The following is a 14,716-nucleotide window of genomic DNA, read 5'->3' as shown; positions in this document are numbered from 1 at the left end:
GCCTTACAGCGAATGCAGCGCCTGAGACTCAGGTTCGATCCTGACTACGGGCGCCGTCTGTACGGAGTTTGTACGTTCTCCCCGTGACCTGCTTGGGTTTTCTCTGAGATCTTCGGTTTCCTCCCACACTCCAAAGACGTACAGGGTATGTAGGTTAATTGACTGGGTAATATGTAAAAATTGTCCCTAGTGTGTGTAGGATAGTGTTAATGTGCGGGGATCGCTGGGCGGCGTTGACTCGATGGGCCGAAGGGCCTGTTTCCGCGCTGTATCTCTAAATCTAAAATCTAAAAAAAACTCTGCATTTTCCCAACTCGCCTCTCACGCATCGGTGATTTTCACTGCATCACGCTTGTGCTTTCAGTTCACAATTTGTGTTTCCCTGCCTGTGGCCAGCGAGGAGAACAAGCAGATTCACGAGGAACCTGCGACCAAATACAAAGAGGGACCTGCAACTGAATGGCCAGTAATGTACAAAGGAGGTACTTTCATTAGTCAGGGCTTGTTTCCACTTTTTACGATATGCCACTGGAAGAGAGCATCTTTCCAAGCCTCTGGTTTGCTCTTGAAAAGGTCTCTCTACTACTCAAATGCTACAGAAAGCCAGTTTACTGCTCTCCACTTTTCTATGTTTCAGGAAGCCTACAGGCATCTCAAAGCACCAGAGAGTTGCCACCAACACTCCTCCTGTGGGATCGTGATCCAACACCAACATCCTCTGGAGACGCAAGACACTGCAGATGCTGGAATCTTGAGCAAAACATAAACTGCTAGAGTAACTCATTGTGTCAGGCAGCATCAGGTGACGGAATGGACAGACAACGTTTCAGATCAGAAGCGCCAGGTTAAAAAAAGTGCAAGGGCTGCAATGAGATAGGTTGGGAGGACCCGATCAGTAGTCAGATAACAGAGGGAAGAAACTATTCCGGAAGAAATCATAGGTATCACAAAATGCTGGAGTAACTCAGCGGGTCAGGAAGCATCTCAGGAGAGAAGGAATGCGTACCGTTCCCGAAGAAAGGTCCCGACCCGAAACGTCACCCATCCTTTTTTTCTGCAGAGAACATGGATTGGTGACGTTTCGGGTTGGGATCCTACTTAGAACATAGAAAAACATAGAAAAATAGGTGCAGGAGTAGGCCATTCGGCCCTTCGAGCCAGCACCACCATTCAATATGATCATGGCTAATTATCTAAAATCAGTACCCCGTTCCTGCTTTTTCCCCATATCCCTTGATTCCTTTAGCCCTAAGAGATAAATCTAACTCCCTCTTGAAAACATCCAGTGAATTGGCCCCCACTGCGTTCAGTGGCAGAGAATTCCACAGATTCACAACTCTGGGTGAAAAGGTTTTTCTCATCTCAGTCCTAATTCACCCTTTATTCTTAAATGTGACCCCTGGTTCTGGACTCCCCCAACATCGGGACCATTTTTCCTGCATCTAACCTGTCCAATCCTTTAAGAATGTTATATGTTTCTAAAAGATCTCCTCTCATCCTTCTAAATTCCAGTGAATACAAGCCCAGTCGACCCATTCTTGGTTTCTACTTGGTTATGGTGGCTGCTTTCTCGAAGCAATGTGAAGCGTAGATAGAGTTGAGGGTGGTGGTTTACAAGATGGACTGGACCACAACAGCAACTCTGCGATTTTGAAAGTCCAAGTTAAGATTATTTACGAAAACAATATTCAAGTGGAAGATCAAATGGCCATGCACAACAAACTGATCGTGTTGTGGCGAGCTCCTTAAGAGTGTTTATAGTGTTGTCAGCTGTTGGCAGCTGGCTGCTGAACATGGTGGTATAGGTTCATAAGGGAAATTTCCGCTCAGTTTGAAACCTATAATAAAATTGTATATTACACACATACACAAAGAAGGCAACCAAAACGTCATTACAATTAACAGAAATCTAACCTACCCCCAGCCAAGCACAGTACCGATACTGGAAACTGGAGAACTAATTTAAAAGTAATCTAGCGGGCAATCCATTTTATCCTGAGTTGTGAAGGAAATCAAGTGAAAGAGGGCAAGATACAGGAACTTTTGTGATTTTGCGTAGAGCTCATTAAATGGTGGTCTAATCTTTTTTTATTATTTGCAACAATATTCTACAGCCTCATCCTGCAGAATTCTTTCAGAGAAAATTATTAGGAGCGCAGAAAATAAGGGGAAGAGAGAAAAGGTGATGTTCTGTGTGCTTTATGCAGCCTTGCTACACGGAAACAATGAGAATCCATCGAAGGGCAGAGGAACAAGAGGAAGTGTTTCTCATATCTGAAGCATTTATTCCATTCACTGTAAGAGAATTAAGGGACTCTATATTCTCCGGAATGATTTTAATACTTTTATTATTTATGGAGTGCACAGGGGTGACACAATGGCACAGTAGCTGCCTTACAATGTCAGAGACCCGGGTTCAATCCTGACTACGGGTGTTGTCTGTAGGGAGTTTTTTTAGTTCCGTTTTTTTAGTTTACTTTAGTTTATTGTCACATGTATTTAGTTTATTGTCAGTGAAAAGCTTTTGTTGTGTGCTAACCAGTCAGTGGAATGACAATACATGATTACAATCGAGCCGTCCACAGTGTGCAGATACATGATAAAGGTAATAACATTCTTATGTTTGAATGTTCGCACTGTGATCATGTGGGTTTTCTCCCGGTGCCTCGGTTTCCTCCCACACTCCAAAGGTTTGTAGATTCATTGTAAATTGTTCCTGGTGTGTAGGATAGTGTTAACGTAAGGGGTGATCAGACTCAGTTGACCGAATGGCCTGTTTCCGTGCTGTCTCTCTCTCTCTCTCTCACTCTCTTTCTGAAGCCTAAAGTCTAAAGAGTGTACAACTGCATCGAAATGCTTCATGCAATGAATTAGTCTCAGGAATGCATTGAACGTTGGGCAAATATGCTGTTTGCTGTTTACAATTTCTTACAAGTTGCCAGGAGATGAGTGAATGATTTCTTTTTAGGACAGAATTAACTACAGCAGGAATATGGCCAAGGTAATTTTGAGAAGTTCATGCTTATGGAATCTTTAATAACCCTCGACTGAAATATAAGCAAACTGAATCTCAACCACAGAAATATACTTTCATAAATGCAGTAGTACTCTTTCCATTACTACACCAGTGCAGGGAATGTTTAACTTAGTTTAGTTTAGAGATAAAGCGCGGAAACAGGCCCTTCGGTCCACCGCGTCTGCACCGACCAGCGATCTCCACACATTAACACTATCCTACACACACTAGGGACAATTTTACATTTACACCAAGCCAAGTAACGTACAAACATGTACGTCTTTGGAGTGTGGGAGGAAACCAAAGGTCTTAGAGAAAACCCAGGCAGGTTACGGGGAGAACGTACAAACTCCATACAGACAAGCACTAATAGTCAGGACCGAACCAGGGACGCTGGCACTGTAACTCTACCGCAGCACCATAGTGCTGCCCATGCACTCATGGCTGAAAGATGGCAGATGGAGTTTAATGCTGATAAGTGTGAGGTGCTGCATTTTGGTAGGACAAATCAAAATAGGACGTACAGGGTAAATGGTAGGGAATTGAGGAATGCAGTAGAACAGAGGGATCTGGGAATAACTGTGCATTGTTCCCTGAAGGTGGAATCTCATGTGGATAGGGTGGTGAAGAAGGTGTTTGGTATGCTTGCCTTTATAAATCAGAGCATCGAGTATAGAAGTTGGGATGTAATGTTAAAATTGTACAGGGCATTGGTGAGGCCGAATCTGGAGTATGGTGTGCAGTTCTGGTCGCCAAATTATAGGAAGGATGTCGACAAAATGGAGAGGGTACAGAGGAGATTTACTAGAATGTTGCCTGGGTTTCAGCACTTAAGCTGCAGAGAGAGGTTGAGCAGGTTGGGTCTTTATTCTTTGGAGCGTAGAAGGTTGAGGGGGGACTTGATAGAGGTTTTTAAAATTTTGAGAGGGACGGACAGAGTTGACGTGGGTAGGCTTTTCCCTTTGAGAGTGGGGAAGATTCCAACAAGGGGACATAGCTTCAGAATTGAGGGACAAAAGTTTAGGGGTAACATGAGGGGTAACTTCTTTACTCAGAGGGTAGTGGCTGTATGGAATGGGCTTCCGGTGGAAGTGGTGGAGGCAGGCTCGATTTTATTATTTAAGAGTAAATTGGATAGGTATATGGATAAGAGGGGATTAGAGGGTTATGGTCTGAGTGCAGGTAGATGAGACTAGGTCAGGGAGAGTGGTCGGCGTGGACTGGTAGGGCCGAACGGGCCTGTTTCCGTGCTGTAGTTGTTATATGGTTATATGGTTATACACTTCTGGAACTGGAAGTCAGTCTCATCCAGAAAACCTGAACACGTTACCATTGGTAAAGATCTCACATAATACAACAGAGATTTCCCCAAAGCCTCCACAACACCAACATTTTAACTATGCAAAACTTGAGACAAAAGCAAGGAGACACAAGGAACTGCAGATGCTGTGGTAAACTTCAGTTACACAAAAATGCTGGAGTACATTAGTGGGTCAGGCAGCATCTCTGGAAAACATGGACATGTAAACCTAAATCTAAATAATTCCGTTCATTCCCGTCCAATCACTGATGATGGATTCTGATATCTACTCAACAATTGAGGACTGTGGTCTACTGCTTTCTCAATTCTTCTTATCAAATAATGGGTTTTCCATGATCCAATCAAAGCAAAACAAGAGGCTTAGAACATTCTTCACGTGCCTTCAGAAATAAGGTTGAACCAATATCATCTCCATCAGAACCTGCCGAGGTTACACCACCTATAAAGGTTAGTTCCTGTCTCTGCCTCGGCAATCTGTGTGGCGGAACATCCATGTATTTGTTAAGTCATTCCTATTCCTTTGCAACTCTATCTCCCATTGTCTACCCTTCATAAACACAAAATGCTGGAGGAACTCAGCGCGTCAGGCAGCATCTATGGGGGAAAAAAGCAATAGGTGCTGTTTCGGGTGGAGACCTTTCTTCAGACATCCTTTAATGACGGCCTCCACTGCTGACTGTGGCAATGAATTCCACCGATTCATGACCCTCTGACTAAAGCAATTCGTCCTCATCACCTTTTCTCCTAGTTCTCTATTAAGAAACACAAGTGCAAGATCAACTCAGTAAGTAATTTAATTCTCCAATTTTAGATTAACATTGAATTGTCCAATTTTAGTTAACTAACCAACATCTCCCTCTTTTTTCTCCTCTTTCTTCCATGTGCCCAACCTGAATGTCAACCCATATCTCCCTTTCCTCCCATCCCCTTCCACCTATATCCCCTCATCTGGTTTCACATTTCACGCCTTTTCTCTCCTATCTTACTATCTTTTGTCATTTAATCTCTGGCTTTTGCCCAACCATCTGCCAAGAAAACAAAACGATCACCTGTTTCACTTGACAGGCTCTCTTCCAATTTTCTTTTCACCCTCCCGCCCCCAACTACAATCAGTCTGAAGAAGGGTCCCGACCTGAATCGCAGCCTATCCATGTTCTCCAGAGAGGCTGCCTGACCCAGAGTTCACTTAGTGTCTATTTTGTAAACCAGCATCGGCAGTTCCTTGTGTCTACAGTTCTCCGACTACCACGCCATTGGTTGCTAACTTACAATGGCACCTGGCACACCACTTTTAAAGGGCTCACACTGGCACTGAAATCTCTCCATGGCCTTTTCTCTCCTCGGCTTCACAGAACTGTAGAGCACAGGAACAGGCCCTTTGGCCCATAATGTCTGTGCCAAACATCAGATCCATGAATCTCAGCTGTCTACACGTGATCCATATCCTTCAACTGTTTGCATCTGCATGTGCCACAGATGACTGTGACTGGCCTCCACAGCCATCTGTGGCACATGCAGATGACTGTGACTGGCCTCCACAGCCATCTGTGGCACATGCAGATGCAAACAATTGAGGGATATGGATCACGTGCAGACAGCTGAGATTCATTTATCTGATGTTTGGCACAGACATTATGGGCCAAAGGGCCTGTTCCAAGTCAATGGGTATTTTTAAGGTGGAGATAGACAAATTGTTGATTGGTACGGGTGTCAGGGAATATGTGGCAAAGGCAGGAGAATGGAGTTGAGAGGGAAAGATAGATTAACCATGATTGAATAACGGAATAGACTTGTGCCAAATTCTGCTCCGAGAACTTGTTTTTTCTCAATTCTCTGCCTATTCTGTTATCAGGCAACTGAACCACCTTAACACAACTAGCGAGCAGTCCTACCTCTTTGGAGACCCTCGGACTATCTTTGATTGGACATTACCGGCTTTATCTTGCACTAAACGTTATTCCCTCTATCATGTATCTGTACACTGTGGATGGCTCGATTCTAATCATGTATTGTCTTTCTGCTGACTGCATAGCATGCAACAAAAACTGTTCACTGTACCTCGGTTCACGGGACAATAAACTAAACTATCCATCTCTGCAATTCCATGCATAGCTTTCATATTTATACCAGCTGTAAAATGCTCAGATGTCTGCATTTTTCGAACTCGATTATCTTTCAAAGCAGCTGTACATATTGGCTGCCCTATCTCCAGCTAACAAGCTGAGTGTCATCACTAACCTCTTCGATCCCTCATCTCCTCGCTCCAGCTTTAAGATCAATATCTTTGACCGAGTCACCAGTTGCAGAAGTTCTTTGATTTTTTCCATTTGTATCTGATTTCAAGATGCTTCTCCATTCCAAATGTGTTTAAACAGTTGCTGATTGCTCTTTAAGTTGCTAAAATCAGTTGTGATCTTATCGTACAGCAAGGTGAGCACTGAGACCTCTTCCGTCTATTAGCATGTTAAAAGGGAGTGCTCTGAATCGCATCAGTCATACAGCATCAACAGGCCAAGTGTAAATTAGATGATTTGCAATTAAATGTTAACTATAATTTACATACAGATAATTTTCGTGTTCTAATTTTCATTGCCACTAATTAATTAGTTTCAGAGATACAGCATGGAAACAGGCCCTTTGGCCCACTGATTCCAAGCCGACCATCCATCACCTGTTCACACTAGTTCAATGTTATCCCGTTTTCTCATCCACTCCTTGCACACTGGGGGGCAATTTTACAAAGGCCAATTAACCTACAAACCCGTGTGTAGGAAGGAACTGCAGACAAAACGTTGTAGGAAGGAACTGCAGATGCTGGTTTAAACCGAAGGTAGACAAAATGCTGGAATAACTCAGCGGGACAGGCAGCATCTCTGGAGAGAAGGAATGGGTGACGTTTCGGGTTAAGACCCTTCATGAGACAGTGTCAGGGGAGAGGGAGATACAGAGATAAGGAAGCGTAAGGTGTGTAAACAAGAGAAAGGGGATGGAGATCAAGGAAAATGTGGAATAGATCATTGTTAGCTGGATGGTAACAACAAAGCAAACAGAGATCGTACTGCAGATGCTGGTTTACACCAAAGATAAGACACAAAATGCGGGACTAACTCAGTGAGACAGGCAGCATCTCGGGATAAAAGGAATGGGTGACGTTTCGAGTCTGAAGAAGGGTCTCGACCCAAGACGTCACCCATTCCTTCTATCCAGAGATGCTGCCTGTCCCGCTGAGCTACACCAGTATTTTGTGTCTAATCTACAAACCCGCACGTCTTTGGGATGTGGGAGGAAATTGGAACATCCGGAGGATACTCATGTTTCATATTATATACATCAACACACACACATTATATACAAGATTATATATTATACATAATATAGGACTTTATAATCTCTATGTAATGGCTTATGAGTGATTTATAAAACACAAATTATTCAAAGCTACAGTTCGAGATCTCTCTTTGTCCTTTCAGTGAACCACTCTTTGTTTGAATTCTCTCAAGGTAGAACTTTGTAAAGCTTGCTCCTAGTTAACAGTGCACAGTGATGCGGTAATTTTACAGCTGAGATTTGCAGCACTGTAGAAGGGTTCTGTGATGGGAACGCATATATCAGCTCACCAACGTGAGCCGCTTCAAAAACAGCAATGTGAAGGGAAACAAAAGCCTGTGAAAAGTAATATTTCCAATGGACAGGGATGATACAGTTCATTGAATACTGGGGTTTTGTCTCCAAGCATAAATAGCATCAAGGCATTCATTCCACAATTGAGAATAGAAATCATAATTCAAAACCTCCTAGATTACGATAGTATTTCACAGCATTTCAAAGAGTGGCTTAAGGTTTTCAAGATTTACTCGAGGGCTGAATGGGAAGGAAGTCGGGTTTAATTCCTCTTGTCGGGGGAGTTACTCGTCTCATAAAAGGGAAAACTGTGGAGACATTATTTTAAATTACTAAGAAGGACTTTGTTTTACAGAACCCAGTGTGCAAAAAACTTTTTTTTTCTAAATCACCAGACAAGGCGACAAAGAATATTGAATACCTAAACACAGGACAATTAGCAGTGATTGCATTCCCTTACAACAAAGAGATGAGAAGTGAGCAATGGTTATAACATTTCTCCCACACAAGAAGTGGGGTGGAGTGCTGGATGCCATTCAAAACAAGATAGAACAAACAACTGTGCGCATTAAAAGCTTTATTCAGGCCCGGGCTCTGAATGGTGACATCTGTGGTATATAAAGAGCAATATGTAAGGCAGATTCAGATAAAACCAACAAACATGTGTCTATTTTTATACACACGATCCAAATTGGGCAAGCTTCTTCTATAACCATTCTTTACAAATTCAGACTTCCTGAATGCCACCTACAAAGACAACTTCTCATCTATTTTATCCTCTCTCACTCCTATCAAACCAGTTCAGTTCAGTTTATTATCAGCTGTACAGTGAAAAACCATAATGGAGAGTACAGGTGGACTAAGAGTGGAGTATAGTGGATGGAGCAAGTATGTTCCAGTTCTCTCACAAGGAGAGGGCTAAATTGAAAAGGCATGTTACACCATTATCTTTCCTTAGATTCTCTCAAATTTGCCCAAAACATCAAACTGAGAACACCATGAAGATCCCATGTCTTCCCCTCAACCGCACCAAATTGAACCAAAGACAATTCCCAGGGCTTGCAACCTATTGAATCGAAAGGAAAATGTAATGAGGGCTTGAGGGACAAGAAACTAAAAGACACAAAAGTGCTGGAGTAACTCAGCGGGTCAGACAGCATCTTTGGAGAACATGGATAAGTGAGGTTTTGGGTCGGGACCCTTCTTCAGACTCAAAATGTCACCTATTCATGTTCTCAAGTGATGTTGCCTGACCCGTCGCATTATTTCAACACTTTGTCTCCTTTTTTAAACCAACATCTGCAGTTCCTTGTGTCCACAAGATGTCAAAAGGTTTTCATTGGCTGTATCGCCTTGAGCCGCTGCTCTTTTAGGCTCAGGATAAATTGCCCATCACTTAGTCTACACTTCATAGGTTGCAAGCCCCAGGAATTGTCTTCCCAGGTATGCAAGCTCAATTATTAACGTGGTGCAGATGGTAGAGCTGCTGCCTCAAGGTGTCAGAGACCTGGGTGTTCAATCCAGACCTTGTCCATGTGGAGTTTGCATGATCTCCCTGTGGAGTTTGCATGATCTCCCAAGGATTACCTCTGGGTGTCTCCCCCACATCCTCAACTCACCCACCACCCCCACCCTCTGGCCTCCTCCCACATCCCAAAGAATTGTGGGATTATAGATAAATTCATATTATAGGTGCAAAATTAGGCCATTCAGCCCAACAAGTCTACTCTGCCATTCAATCATGGCTGATCTATCTCTCCCTCTCAACCCCATCCTCCTGCCTTCTCCCCATAACCGCTGACACCCTTACTGATCAAGAATCTTCCATTTCTGCCGTACAAATATCCATGGACAGTCTCCACAGCCGTGAGTGGCAATGAATAATACAGATTCACCACCCTCTGACTAAAGAAATTCCTCCTCATCTCCTTTATTCTGAGGCCTCTGGTCCTCAACTCTCCCACTAGTAGAAATATTCTCCCCACATCCATTCTATCCAGGGTTTTCATTACGTGGCATCGGCAAATTATCCCTGCGTATGTTGGGAGTGGATGACGAAGTGGGATAACATAGAACGAGTGTGATGGTCGATGTCTCGGTGGGCCGAAGGACCCGTTTCCAAGCTGTATCTTGCAATGATTTAATGACTATAATTTAGGAGTTAGATTCACAGACACAGGATAAGGGGATCAGTCCGGAATATGTACGATACGGAAGCAATCCTATTAAATGGTTGTAAGGAACCACAGGGATTTATAGGGGTCCACAGGGATGGGATACTGAAAACCTTGCCTTCCAAAACTCGAATGTTAAACTAAGTGTAAAGCTTAAAACAAGTGGGCTTCAAACCCATTTGATTAGTTTACTCGTTCATGCGATTGACTTAATTGGGAAGGACAGAGAAAGTAGATTTTAAAATATTTGGCACTGTTAAATCGTTTTCTTTCAGTATGCGATTTTTTATTGTTTGGAAAAAAAAGTTAAAATCTGCCAAATTCATAGAAGGAAAAACATTTGGAGGAACCATCAATTTAAGAAACATCTGTCCAACGGAGTCTCCTTATCTTCCTCTCATTTTGGGCTGCTCTTATAGGTTGGGTTGAGACAACACCACGGAAATGTGAAAAGCAGAAACAAGGAGCCCGGGTTTGGACGGATGCCATCAGGAGTCAGTTCCATGGCATCTCTGAAGCTCAGCAAAAGATGAGATCAGTACTCTGCCCGAGTCACAGCCACTGAGAAATGTGAGAACAGCATCAGACCCTATGGCCCACAATGTCTGTGCTGAACGCTATGCCACGTTAAACATATCTCTTCCGCCTGCACATATCACAGCATATCCACGTGTCTAGCTAAAACAACACAAAAAGTGCTGAGGAAACTCAGCCGGTCAGGCAACATCTCTGGAGAACATGGAAAGGATGATGTTTCAGGCAGGACCCTGACCCGAAACATCGCCTATACACATTCTCCAGGGATGCTACCTGACCCGCTGAGTTACTCCGGCACTCTGTATCTGAATTTTAATAGATCTTTTTTTCCAGTAAGGGTATAAAAAGAAATGGGTTATGGGCAAGAGAGTGGAATTGATTTACAGATTAGCCATGTTGCAAATTCTTGCAATTGGTGATGCTGGCAAGATTGCTCCAGTAACCAGAAGGGTTGAATGCCGTTATATTTCTACATAATATATGATTTGTGTGTTGTCCGTGTCTATGTACCTGTGATGCTCCTGCAAGATATTGCAGCAAAACTGTGTGGAGCACAGCTGAGAGATCTGCTGCCTCACACCGCAAGAGCCAAAAGGATCAAGCGTGACCTCGTATGCTGTCTGTGTGGAGTTTGCACACTCTCCCTCCGATTGGGGTTGTTTCCTCCCACACCCATGGGTTAACATACGATGCGCGTGTGTCGGCACTGGGCCTGTACTCGCTGGAGTTTAGAAGGATGAGGGGGGACCTCATTGAAACTTACAGAATAGTGAAAGGCCTGGATAGAGTGGATGTGGAGAGGATGTTTCCACTAGTGGGAGAGTCTAGGACTAGAGGTCATAGCCTCAGAATTAAAGGATGTTCCTTTAGGAAGATGAGGAGGAGGATTTTTTTTAGTCAGAGGGTGGTGAATCTGTGGAATTCTTTGCCACAGAAGGCTGTGGAGGCCAAGTCAATGGATATTTTTAAGGCAGAGATAGATGGATTCTTGATTAGTACAGGGGTCAGGGTTATGGGGAGAAGGCAGGAGAATGGGGTTAGGAGGGAGGGATAGATCAGCCATGATTGAATGGCGGAGTAGACTTGATGGGCCGAATGGCCTAACTATGCTCTTATGACTTATGATCTTATCCCAGATGTGCTAGTTGTAGGTCAATTGGCCTATAATTTAAAAAATGGCTTTGGTGTGTAACCAGTGGATGATCAAGTGGGATAACATAGAACTAATCTGATCAGGTGATTGATGGTTGGCGTGGACTTGTGGAGAGGAGGGTGGTGGTGGGTACGTGGGACGAGCTGTCAGATGAAACAGTTGAGGCAGGTACTATGACAAGTTTTAAAAGACATTTGGACAGGTACAATTTATAGGATAGGTTTAGATGGATATGGGTTAAACGCGGCAGGTGTGACTCATGTAGATGGTGCATCTTGGTTGGCATGGGAAAGTTGGGCCGAAGGGCTTGTTTTTCCTGCTGTATGACTGTGACTACTTTCCATGCTGTATCTCTAAACCTTTGAACCTGCACCTCACCACACCTGAACATATGACAAAGTTGACTCAACTCAGGGAGATTCCTTCAATGTGCAATGCATAAAGATCACTCATGATACTTTCCAGCACTTTCATAATTCTACATTTTTTTAAGCAGCAAAAATAATATTGCTCTAATGTCACATAAGAGTAGCAGTATCGGAAATAAAATTAAAATGGATAATTTGACCATTTCTTTTGAGAATAAGATTAACAAACAAATATAAGTAGGCTGCGCACATAAAAGGAAATAAAGGAACATGATACAAGGCAGTCACCACATACTCTTTTGTTTAGTTTAGAAATACAGAGCAGACCAACGAGTCTGCGCCTTCCAGTGATCCCCGTATACTAACACGATCCTATGCGCTGGGGCCAATTTAGTCTCTTACTGAAGCCAATTAATCTACAAACCTGCACGTCTTTGGAGTGTGGTAGGAGCACCCGGGGAAAACCCAGATCGTCACGGACAGAACGTACAAACTCCGTACAGACAGCACCTGTAGTAAGGCTCGAAACTGGGTCTCTGGCCCGGTAAGGCAGCAATTCTACTGCTGCGCCAGCGTGCTGCCCCTGTTTTGATGTTTGCTTGAAGACTACAATAGGGTGGCTTTATTACCTGTGTATCCAAATTTGTACTAGCCATTCTTTTAACTTTGATATGTACACATTACAAAGCAAAACATTCAACTTCATTGTTATTTTAAATATATAATTATTGGCCTTTCCTTGATATTCAATTGTCCCTAAGTGCATGAAGATATCAGTCCATTTTACATTTTATTCCCTCTCTGGCATGTGACTCAAAGCTTGCACGGACTGCAGTATTACAGATGTTTTCCTGAAATAAGATATCTTGGTTTTTATAGAGCACATTTGCACAGAACTCATCACACCCCTTAAAAATGTCCTAAAATTCTGCAGGCAGAATTAATATTTTTGAACTCTATCCATGGTCTCGGAAGCAAATAGATCAAGCATTTTCCACAGAACAAGTATGAGCAAATAGCAAAGAAATGAATGTCCTGGTGACTGTCTTGCTTATTACAGCTGTGTGAAATGCAAGGGAGGATGTCAGTACAACATCAACATTGGCAAACCAAAAAAACAAAAACTGCAGAGGCTAGAAATCTGAAATAAAATAGAAAAACATGGAAACGACCAACACGTCAGGCAGCATCTGTGGAAAGAGACACAGTTACTATTACAGGTTGGAATCTTTGGTCAGAACTGTGTAAGAAGGAACTGCAGATGCTGGTTTACACCAAAGATTGACATAAAAAGCTGGAGTAATTCAGTGGGACAGGCAGCATCTCTGAAGAAAAAGAACAGACTTGACCAGTTCTGCCCACTTGATAAAATACTCCCAGGATTTTTACATCAGTACAACATGGCCTCCTTGAACAAAACATGCAAAGGCAAGTTTTTTTTTAAGCAGGGGTGGCAAGTACCTTGAACGTGCTGCTGGGTGTGGTGATGGAGGCAGGTAAGACGTTGGAGTGAAAGACACCTTTGGATAGGCATATGGATAAGCTCCAGCACTGCGCCACTATGCCAATATACATGTTACCAACTATAATAATAATAATAATATATTCCTTTATTCGTTCCACACCGGGGAAATTTACAGTGTTACAGCAGCAATGTGGATAGCAAGAGAGCAAGAGATCATTCATTATAAATAAATAAAAGATACATGTTGAATAGTTTTGCATTGGTCCTTCAGGTTAGTTCCACTTCAGTCAAAAGCTTGCTGAAGGTGAGGTGAGGTATAAACAAAAAAGTTTGAATAATCGGACTTACTTCAAGGACTTGCAAATCCTTAACAGTATGAACTAAGGGTATGGGCGGCACGGAGGCGCAGCGGTAGAGTCGCTGCCTTACAGCGTATAAAGCGCCAGAGACCCGGGTTCAATCCCGACTATGGTACGTACAAAGCTTGTACGTTCTCCCCGTGGGTTTTCTCCGAGATCTTCGGTTTCCTCCCACACTATAAAGATGTACAGGTTTGTAGGCTACATGGCTTGGTGTAAATAGTAAATTATCCCTCGTGTGTGTTGGGTAGTGTTAATGTTCGGGGATCGCTGGTCGGTGCGGACTCGGTGGGCCGAAGGGCCTGTTTCCACACTATGTCTCTAAGCTAAACTAAACTGAAAAGCTGCTTCTGCAGCGAGCAACTTCTGTAATTTCAGAATGGCGCACAGAAACATTGCTCATTCAACAAATATGCATACGGATCTTTCTCCACTGTCATGAACCCGAACTTGAATCAATTCACTAAGTACATAAGCAGAGACACTTCACAGCCGAGTGAATGTTGTTTGGTTTAAGATGAAAGAGCAACAGGATTTAAAAGTCTTGATAATAATGACAGAGTCTATCTAAATGGCCAGCACCATCTGGCAGGTGCCAAAGAGGCCGTGCACATTTGCAGACTGCGTCAACAGCTTGGTTTGTCAACTCATTTTTGTTCAAATAAATCGAACACTATATAATTAACAGCAAAAGTACAAGAT

At 43.1% G+C, this 14,716-nt stretch overlaps 1 protein-coding gene across 2 annotated transcripts in view; it reads right to left on the bottom strand.

Moving 5' to 3' along the window:
• Window positions 1–14,716, bottom strand: part of uvrag (UV radiation resistance associated gene) — a 292,355-nt gene that overhangs the window by 29,619 nt on the left and 248,020 nt on the right. The window lies entirely within an intron of this gene.

Source organism: Rhinoraja longicauda, chromosome 7 (assembly GCF_053455715.1).
Source record: "Rhinoraja longicauda isolate Sanriku21f chromosome 7, sRhiLon1.1, whole genome shotgun sequence".
Lineage (NCBI taxonomy): Eukaryota > Metazoa > Chordata > Chondrichthyes > Rajiformes > Arhynchobatidae > Rhinoraja > Rhinoraja longicauda.
Note: the sequence above shows the minus strand (reverse complement) of the source record. Positions and strands in the feature narration are given on the sequence as shown.